This window comes from Arachis hypogaea, chromosome 16 (genome assembly GCF_003086295.3).
Source record: "Arachis hypogaea cultivar Tifrunner chromosome 16, arahy.Tifrunner.gnm2.J5K5, whole genome shotgun sequence".
Taxonomy (NCBI): Eukaryota; Viridiplantae; Streptophyta; class Magnoliopsida; order Fabales; family Fabaceae; genus Arachis; species Arachis hypogaea.
This window is the reverse complement of record NC_092051.1, coordinates 36,877,875-36,889,109: the sequence shown is the minus strand read 5'-3', so window position 1 is coordinate 36,889,109 and position 11,235 is coordinate 36,877,875. Positions and strand designations below refer to the sequence as shown.

The window sequence follows — 11,235 nt, the reverse complement described above, 5'->3', positions numbered from 1 at the left end:
ACTCTGAGAAATCATATGACTTGCTAAGTCAATATTTTGTTCTGAGCCAATATGGCATTAAGAGTATCAATTTCAAGAACTCCCTTCCTCTGAGGCGTCCCATTACTCACAGGATTCCTTTCAGAAGTGTACATGAACTGGTTATTTGCAACCATGTCAATGAGTTCCTGAGCTTCTGCAGGCATTTTCTTTAGGTGAATGGAGCCACCTATAGAATGGTCCAATGACATCTTTGATAATTCAGACAGACCATCATAGAATATACTTATGATGCTCCATTCTGAAAGCATGTCAGTAGGACACTTTTTGATCAGTTGCTTGTATCTTTCCCAAGCTTCATAGAGGGATTCTCCTTCCTTTTGTCTGAAGGTTTGGATTTCCACTCTAAGCTTGCTCATCTTTTGAGGTGAAAAGAATTTGGCCAGGAAAGCACTGACCAGCTTATCCCAAGAGTTCAGGCTATCCTTAGGTTGTGAATCTAACTATGTTCTAGCTCTGTCTCTTACAGCAAAAGGAAAAAGCATAAGCCTGTAGACCTCGGGATCAACTCCATTGGTCTTGACAGTGTCATAGATTTGCAAGAATTCAGCTAAAAACTGATGAGGATTTTCCATTGGAAGTCCATGGAACTTGCAATTCTGCTGCATTAGAGAAACTAATTGGGGCTTAAGCTCAAAGTTGTTTGTTCCAATCGCAGGAAGTGAGATGCTTCTTCCATGTAAGTTGGAATTTGGTGCAGTAAATTCACCAGGCATCTTCCTTGCATCTCCAACATTGTTATTAGGTTTGGCCATATCTCCTTCTTTTTCGAAGATTTCTGTCAGATTTTCTCCAGAGTTGTGCTTTAGCTTCCCTTAGCTTCCTCTTCAGAGTCCTTTCAGGTTCAGGATCAGCTTCAACAAGAATGTTCTTGACCTTGTTCCTGCTCATATGAAAAAGAAGAGAACAGAAAAGAAAATATGGATTCCTCTATGTCACAGTATAGAGATTCCTTTATGTGAGTAGAAGAAGAGAAGGATAGAAGAAGGAGAAGAAAGAAATTCCAATTTAAATTAAAATAAAAGGAAAAATATTTTTATTTTTATTTTAATTATTAGTTAGAATTCGAAAATATGAAAAGGAATAAAACTAAAATTAAAATTTAAAATAATTAGTTAATTAAAAGGAATTTTTGAAAAAGGAATAGGGGATTTTCAAAAATTAGAGAGAGAAAATTAGTTAGGTGGTTTTGAAAAAGATATGATTGAAATAGAAAACTTTTAAAATCAAATAAAAAGTCAAGTAGTTAATTGAAAAAGATTTGAAAATCAAATTTGAATAGATAGGAAGTTAGAAAAAGATTTTGAAATTAAAATTGAAAAAGATATGATTGAAAGATATTTTGAAAAAGATTTGAAAAGGAAATTTAAAAAGATTTGATTTTGAAAATTAAAGTTGATTACTTGACTAACAAGAAACAAAAAGATATTATTTTAAAATTTTAAAGATTGAACCTTTCTTAATGGGCAAGTAACAACTTGAAATTTTTGAATCAAAATATTAAATGTTAGTAATAAATTCGAAAATATGAAGTAAAAATAAGAAAAAGATTTTGAAAATTAATTTTAAAAATTTTCGAAAATAAAGTAAAAAATGAAAAAGGTTTGATTTTTGAAAAAGATTTGAAAAGGGTAGAATTTTTAAATTGAAATTTTGACTTGATTAGCAAGAAACAACTAAATTTTAAAACTTTTTGACTAAATCAAACCAAGATTTCAAAATTTATGAGAAGAAAAAGGGAAAGATATTTTTTTGATTTTTAAATTTTTAATGATGAAAGAGAAAAACACGAAATTGACACAAAACATAGAAATTATGAATCAAAACAACTAATGCATACAAGAACACTTTGAATGTCAAGATGAACATCAAGAACACTTTGAAGATCAAGATGAACATCAAGACTTATTTTTGAAAATTTTTAAGAAAAGAAAAACATGCAAGACACCAAACTTAGAAATTTTCAAACTTTAGACACTAACAAATTGAAAATGCATATGAGAAACAAGAAAAGACACAAAACATAAAAATGCGAAGATCAAACAAAGCAAATTATCAAGAACAATTTGAATATCAATGAAGAACATTTGATGAATTTTCAAAAATTAAAGGGAAATTAAAACACATGTAATTGACACCAAACTTAAAAATTGACACTTGACTCAAACAAGAAACATAAAATATTTTTGGTCTTATGATTTATTAAATTTTTTTTTGGATTTTTCAAAAATTAATTGGAAAAAGAAAAATAAGGATTTCAAAACTTTTAATGAGAATTCCAGGAATCATGCAATGCTAGTCTAAAGCTCCAGTCCAGGAATTAGACATGGCTCACTAGCCAGCCAAGCTTTCAGTGAAAGCTCCGGTCCAAAACACTAGACATGGCCAATGGCCAACCAAGCTTTAGCAGATCATTACATACAAAAGCTAAATTGCTGAGAAAGACAAAGAAGCTCTTCTCTAATGATAGTTGAAACCTCGGTCCAAAGGATTAGACATGGCTTTACAGCCAGCCAGGATTCAACACATCTCATGAAACTCTAGAATTCATTCTTAAAAATTCTGAAGAACATAGAATAATTTATATATATATTTTGAAAATTTTTCGAAAATAAAAAGAATAAAAACAAAAACTTAAAATTAAAATAAAATTACCTAATCTGAGTAACAAGATGAACCGTCAGTTGTCCAAACTCGAACAATCCCTGGTAACGGCGCCAAAAACTTGGTGCACGAAATCGTGATTGTTCATTCCTTGGTAACGGCGCCAAAAACTTAATACGCACATTCATAATCTTAGTTCTTTTTCACAACTTCGCACAACTGACCAGCAAGTGCACTGGGTCATCCAAGTAATAAACCTTACGTGAGTAAGGGTCAATCCCACGGAGATTGTCGGCTTGAAGTAAGCTATGGTCACCTTGTAAATCTCAGTCAGGCAGATTCAAATGGTTATAGTGAATTGATAGTTAAAATATAAATAAAATATAAGATAGGATAGACATACTTATGTAATTCATTGGTGAGAATTTCAGACAAGCGTGTGGAGATACTTTTGTTCCTTCTGATTTTCTGCTTTCCTATTGTCTTCATTCAATCCTTCTTACTCCTTTCCATGGCAAGCTGTATGTTGGGCATCACTGTTGTCAATGGCTACATCCCGTCCTCTTAGTGAAAATGGTCCTCTACGGTTTCCTGCGTGGCTAATCAGTTGTTGGTTCTCGATCGTGTAGGAATAGGATTTACTATCCTTTTGCGTCTGTCACTACGCCCTACAGTCGCGAGTTTGAAGCTTGTCATAGTCATCCCATCCCAGATCCTACTCGGAATACCACAGACAAGGTTTAGACTTTCCGGATCTCAAAAATGCTGCCAAGTGATTCTAGCTTATACCACGAAGACTCTGATCTCACGGAATGGAAGGCTCTGTTGTCAGGAGAGGCAACCATGCATCGTGGACCAGGAGTCCAAGAGATACACACTCTAGCTTGTTTTCATGTAGAACGGAAGTGGTTGTCAATCACGCGTTCATAAGTGAGAATGGTGATGAGTGTCATATAATCATCACATTCATCATGTTCTTGTGTGCGAATGAATATCTTAGAGAAGAAATAGGCTTGAGTTGAATAGAAAAACAATAGTACTTTGCATTAATTCATGAGGAATAGCAGAGCTCCACACCTTAATCTATGGTGTGTAGAAACTCTACCGTTGAAAATACATAAGTGATAATGGTCCAGGCATGGCCAAATGGCCAGCCCCAATGAAAGTCTAAGATAGCATAAAACTGATCAAAGATCCAAAGATGTAAATATAATAGTAAAAAGTCCTATTTATACTAAACTAGTTACTAGGGTTTACAGAGATAAGTAAATGATGCAGAAATCCACTTTCGGGCCCACTTGGTGTGTGCCTGGGCTGAGCATTGAAGCTTTCACATGTAGAGGTCTTCCTTGGAGTTAAATGCCAGTTTGTAACTTGTTTCTGGCGTTTAACTCTGCTTTGCAACTTGTTTCTGGCGTTTAACGCCAGAATAGGGCAGAAAGCTGGCGTTAAACGCCAGTTTGCATCGTCTAATTTTGGGCAAAGTATGGACTATTATACATTGCTGGAAAACCCTGGATGTCTACTTTCCAACGCAATTGAGAGTGCGCCAATTGGGTTTCTGTTGCTCCAAAATATTCACTTCGAGTGCAGGGAGGTCAGAATCCAACAGCATCTGCAGTCCTTCTTCAGCCTCTGAATCAGATTTTTGCTCAAGTCCCTCAATTTCAACCAGAAATTACCTGAAATCACAGAAAAACACACAAACTCATAGTAAAGTCCTGAAATGTGATTTTATTTAAAAACTAATAAAAATATATTAAAAACTAACTAAATCATTCTAAAAACTATGTAAAAACAATGCCAAAAAGCGTATAAATTATCCGCTCATCAAGCATTCTGAATGGCTTCTGGTGGTCTCCCTTTACTTTCTCATGCTTTAACATGCCATCGCATGCACTGCCACTTTATTCTTTATTTTTATTTACCCAAAAACATCTTCTTTGATTCACGGTACGTCTTGGCAGTTTCACGGTAACTTCGAAAATTCTTTATCGTAAGTTTTGGACAATAATTTCTCGTGTCAACTTCTAATTTAGACACATAACTCCTTCTCGGTATCTTCTTGATTCAATAGGTTTCAATACTCTTCGTAGCTCCTTATCACTATTATTGCGCTCCCTAAGTCCTCGACCCTACGATCTCTATTTCGGCATTGGGCATATAAATCCCTTCTTGATTCCCTTTTTGGTTTACCAGATTTCGACATCTTTAGCGGCTCCTTATTGTCTCGTTACACATCCCGTATCTCATTGATACCATGTTGTAAATTGACAATGGATTTAGTCCGACATTCCCATTCTACACTCTCATCTCCAACTCAGAACTTTAACTTATCTAGAATTTCCTCTTTTGAAATTAGCGTCCAAGAGTCCCTTAGAAACTTCTTGCTTAGGGCGTCTACTACAATCTTATGATATTGCGTCAGCACGTATCTCAGGTCTTCCAATAATACATCATAGTCATTCCCTAAATGGTTCATTAGGCTTAAGAGTTATAAGCATTGGCATAAAGATCAATCTTCTTTCTATGGCTCAGAGGCTTCCATCGTATCCTGGTATTTCGTCCACACGGTGCACTTTATCTCATCTATTTAGTCACGAGCGATATGATCAGTGGGGATTAAGGTTTTGAATTCCCTCGTGTTGTCGCTGGTTTACTTTCATGTTCAAAAGTCTTGCTCTAAAAGATTGACATACACCCTAATAATTGCATCTAAGAGTTATGCGCGATGCAGAATCTAATACAAGTTGATTTTTCAAAGAAATGTTATGTTCAAAGGGACGTACGAGTAACACAAATAGTGTTCACAAGAATTTAAAAGAGAATCTTGCATATGGTTGGCCGGAGTCGTACAAAACTAATGGAATGCACATGAAAAGAAACCTAGTTGCATCTTAGAGAAGAAGTTCGAATCAAAGCTTGAATAGAAAGAATAGGGCAAGTCGAATTGAATAGATTATAGTTGACTTTAAAGGAATGCGATTTCCACAAGAGAGCAACTCCACGCACCGCAGGTCTCCAGAATTCAAGGGTTACGTGATTATATTAGGACGAGTTCAGGCTTATTCCAAAAGAGACAAGCCTTATACGAGTAAGGAATAGAATCAGAAGAACGACGAGTTGGGCTTTTACAGGAAAGACTCAAGATAGAGTTTTCAATGTAAGCCACAAGAGAAAGGCTAGATTAAGCCGTGAAGATTAGTTAGTGCACTCTCGCAAAGAAACACTTAGTTGGACGATTCTCTCTTCCAGTACTCCCTTCAACTCAGTCTTGAGTTTTACTGATTATAATGATGTCTTCACTCGTGGTGCAATCAACACTGATCCGGCTGTTGGCACTAAGTCTATCGTAGACTCACGTTCTCTCTAAGGTGGAAGTTCTGGTACATCTTCAAAAATGGTCTCGAAAAATCTCTCGTATAGAAATTTGGTCTCACCTTTACTTGTCCCTTAATCAATTAGCAACTAAAGGTTAAATCCGCTCTATTCCTCTTCCTCGAAGTCTTTAACGTCACTGGATTTCAAAGGGTAACTCTGCATAGCTCTCGACAGGTCCAATTCCTTAAGTATAATCCACCCTGCTTCCATTTCGTCATTCTGATTCTTATCCTTCAAGAACCTAGCCACACATCTAAGTTAGCTAAGTATCGCCCTATCTCAACAACTAATAGTCTTCGACTAACCATCGGCTCAGACTCTATGATCATCAAAACTTGTCATGCTTCACAATCGGATATTATATATTAATGATATGTAAGGTAGCTAAAAACTCAACTGCTAGTTCATGGTTATCTCAGGTCTGAGAATCGGATTCAGCTGTATTCTGGCGCTTCCTATGTGGACAGTCTCGAGCTATATGCCCCAGCTTTCCGTACTTGTAACATACACCTAATCCGGCCCTGCATGGTCTATTTGGATGGTACTTCTTACATCTTGGGCATCTTAAGTCATCTGGTTGGGTACTGGTTTGCCATTCTAAGTTCGGATCCAGACGGTTGTCATTCCTTCGGTCATTGTTCCGGCGCTGAGAGTGTGAAGCGACAAAACAATTCTTTTTGAAATTCAGATTCCTAGGTGTAATCTTTCCCTTTCTCTTTGTGAAGGGTTCTTGGCGATTACTCCCTGCTACCTCAGTCCTCCTTGAGCTTTCTCCCATTGCCTGACCCGTGTTAACTTACTCCAAATAACCCACTGGTACCCCCGTACTCGGAACATTATGTCCACCTTCATATTCATTACCACCATTGTTGCCAATTCCAGCTTGTGATTCCACCCCATCCATTACTCGGATGGTCGCAGCAGCAACAGCACCAATAGTAGCAACAACACTCGTCATTGCGGTCACGATCTCAATCAAACTATCTACCGGTATGGATACCTCATTAACTCTCCGTCCTCGACCTTGATTGTACTCACGACGGCGCCCACGAGACGCCATTTGGTTCCTGTTGATACCAAACAAGTGATATCAAGGTGATCAGTCTCAATATCCCCAGTCTAGTATTTCAAAGTCCCAGATGCATGCTCATGAGCATTCATGCCACATATATCAGTTAGATACCCTAAATAGCATGTATAGACACCCAGAGTATGCCCAGAAGCATAGTCAGTCCGTCCCTCAGGCTCTATAGGAACGAACTGCTCTGATACCATAATGTAACACCCTACCATACTTAATCTTATGCTTAAGTCATAAGACTGAGATAGTAAGGTATTACGACCTCTAAAAATAGAAATAGTAGTAGTAGTAGTAGTAGTAGTAGTAGTAGTAATATAATAATAATAATAATAATAATAATAATAATAAAAAATAATAATAATAATAATAATAATAATAAAATAATAATAATAATAATAATAATAATAATAATAAAAAAAAAAAAAAAAAAAAAATAATAATAATAAAATAATAAAATAAAATAATAATAATAATAATAATAATAATAATAAATAATAATAATAATAATAATAATAATAATAATAATAATAATAATAATAATAATAATAATAATAATAATAATAATAATAATAATAATAATAATAATAATAATAATAATAATAATAATAATAATAATAATAATAATAATAATAATAATAATAATAATAATAATAATAATAATAATAATAATAATAATAATAATAATAATAATAATAATAATAATAATAATAATAATAATAATAATAATAATAATAATAATAATAATAATAATAATAATAATAATAATAATAATAATAATAATAATAATAATAATAATAATAATAATAATAATAATAATAATAATAATAATAATAATAATAATAATAATAATAATAATAATAATAATAATAATAATAATAATAATAATAATAATAATAATAATAATAATAATAATAATAATAATAATAATAATAATAATAATAATAATAATAATAATAATAATAATAATAATAATAATAATAATAATAATAATAATAATAATAATAATAATAATAATAATAATAATAATAATAATAATAATAATAATAATAATAATAATAATAATAATAATAATAATAATAATAATAATAATAATAATAATAATAATAATAATAATAATAATAATAATAATAATAATAATAATAATAATAATAATAATAATAATAATAATAATAATAATAATAATAATAATAATAATAATAATAATAATAATAATAATAATAATAATAATAATAATAATAATAATAATAATAATAATAATAATAATAATAATAATAATAATAATAATAATAATAATAATAATAATAATAATAATAATAATAATAATAATAATAATAATAATAATAATAATAATAATACTTAACTCCTGCCTTGAAAAATGGGTAACACAATATCGCAAAATAAAAAGCGCAACGCTCAAGAAACAGAACTACTTGCGTGCTAAGAAACCTAAAGATTATAGATATAAATAAGCAAAAGAACGAAAAGAGAGCCAAGAATACAGTGAAACTAGCTCTTGACTCAGTGATAAACCATTATTTTATGATTTATATTGTGTTTAATTGAGTGGTTTTATCAAGTCTTTACCTACTTATTCATATGGATTGCATGATTTTATAATTCCTTCCTAGTATTGTTTATGGTTGAAAACTTGCTTCCTAGAGACCTTTAATTTGTATATTTTAATTCTCCTTTATACCATTCGATGCCATGATCCGTATGTTAAGTGTTTCAGGCTTCATAGGGCAGGAATGGCTTGGAGAATGGAGAGGAAGCTTGCAAAAATGGAAGGAACACAAGAAACTAAGGAGATAACCAGCGAACACTGACGCGAACGCATGGCTCACGCGAGCGCGTGAAATGAAGAAATCGCAGCGACACGAATGCGTGCCTGACGCAAACGCGTGGAGTGGAGTCTGCACGAATGACGCGAACGCGTGCCTGACGCGAACGCGTGGCAAGGAAAATAGCCGAACGACGCGATCGCGTGGACGACGCATACGCGTGACCTGCGCGATCTGCAGAAATTGCAAAATACATTGGAGACGATTTTGGGCCGCGTTTTAACCCAGTTTTCGGCCCAAAAGCACAGACTAAATCTAGGGAACATGCAGAGACTCAACACGCATCCACACACATTCAGATACATTGATATTAGGATTACTTTTAGTTTTAGATCAAAATCTAGATTAGCTTTACATTGATAGTTTATGCTTTTGCTTTGGATTTTGGATGCTGAAGAGTCATTACCTCCGTTGAAGACACTACTTTAGTTTGTTTCCTTATTCCTTTACTCTTTTCATGTTGATCATTGACCCTATTCAATTAAGTATGTTGCATTTTGAATTTATTAATATATAGAGTTACTTTTATTTTTAATTAATTTTAAATCTCTATTTTATTTCATTTAATTATGTCTTCTTATATTTTTATGAGTATTAATTCCATGTCAATAGAGTAGATTTTCTGCTTGACATGGGGGTTGATTAAGAGGAGACACTTGAGCTGGAATGCTCAAGTGCTTAGTTAAATTGGATGTTGTTGGCTAATCCTGTACCTACTAACGCTAGACCTTCCCAAGGGAGAGGACTAGGATTTGCGGGTAAGAGTTAGCTCAATCACTTGACTTTCCTTTATTTAGTAAGGGTTAACTAAGCGAAAACAACAACATCTTTATACTACACTTGAGAAGATTCCAACAAGGATAGAACTTCTAATTAATCATTCCCCTAGTCAAGGCTTTTTATTTAGAATATCAGTAATTGTTCTTAGTTTATTTTTATTGCTTCAATTTATAATTATTTTTACTCATTATCAAAACTCAACTTTTCTGGAAAACTCCTGATTAATAAATTAGCATGCTTTCCTGCAACTCGTTGGGAGACGACCTGGGACTCATACTCCCAGTATTTTTTATTTCTAAAATTTGTGACAACCCTTTTTAAATTGAGAAGGCGGATCTTAGCTGGTTGAGAACTGTACTTGCAACGCATCTCGTTTATTAATTTCTTAACTGGTCAATTTCCACCACTATCAATTTTTGGCGCCGTTTCCGGGGAGTTGCAATAGCGTGCTAGATTATTAATTAGTGTACATATTTTATTTTATTTGCATATTTTATTTTTATTTCTGTTACCATGAGCTATATGTCTTTTTCATTGAATGACGCGTTCACTGCCTGATCCGAGCTTAGCCGCTTTTGATCCTGAAATTGAAAGAACTCTTTCACGTATTAGGCGAGCTCGACATCGGTTAGCCTCTGAGGGTGGTGAAGTGATTGTTATCGATTCACCAGTCTCATCTGAGGGTGAATCTGAACCGCCATCTGAGAGCGAGACAAGCTCCTTTACTACTGATCCAGTTGATTCACGTGCAGGTAACATGGCAGAACCTAGGAGAATTACTCTCCAGGAAGCTGGAGCCCCAGATTTTACACTGCAACCTTATCAAGTGCATCATCCAAATCTGGCTACAGATTTTGAATTGAAGACTGCACTAATCAACTTGATGCCCAAGTTTCATGGCTTACCTGCTCAAGAGCCTATTAAGCACCTTAGGAATTTCCAGACAGCCTGTTCTACTGTTAGGCGTAATGGTACAGATGAAACTTCTATCCTGTTAACTGCCTTCCCATTTTCTCTTGAGGGAAAGGCAAGGGAGTGCTATTACTCCCACCCTAAAGCGACTGTTACCAACTGGGATACGCTCAGGAGAGAATTTTTGGAAAAATACTTCCCAGCTGAAGTTACAGATAGACTGAGGAAAGAGATCTCCTGCATTGTTCAAGGAGACTCGGAGACTCTCTATGAATACTGGGAGCGTTTTAAGAACCTTCTAGACGCATGCCTCCATCACATGATTGACATACTAGTGTTGATCAGCTACTTCACTCAAGGCATGAACCCTCAGGATAAGACCACACTGGATGGTGCTAATAATGGTTCCCTGAAAAGGTACAGAACCGCAGATGAAGCATGGCAACTGATCAGCGACTTAGCTGAGTCCACTAGGAATCACAGGCAGAGGTACAGCCACTCAAAAGCTGTTGCAGAGGTTTCTTCTAGCATTGAGACTACTGCTCTTACACAGAGTATATGTGAAATGACCAACCTACTGAAGCAAATGCAGTTGAA

The 11,235-nt window shown here is 34.1% G+C and overlaps 2 non-coding genes across 2 annotated transcripts; one reads left to right on the top strand and one right to left on the bottom strand.

Annotated features, from left to right (window-relative positions):
* Window positions 1-284: 284 nt before the first annotated feature.
* LOC112761528 (small nucleolar RNA R71) lies at window positions 285-392 on the top strand. Its single transcript, XR_003181919.1, has one exon. It is a non-coding gene; the product is annotated as a small nucleolar RNA R71 (small nucleolar RNA).
* Window positions 393-10,855: 10,463 nt separating this feature from the next.
* Window positions 10,856-10,959, bottom strand: LOC112761958 (small nucleolar RNA R71). The gene has a single exon (XR_003182324.1). It is a non-coding gene; the product is annotated as a small nucleolar RNA R71 (small nucleolar RNA).
* Window positions 10,960-11,235: the final 276 nt, after the last annotated feature.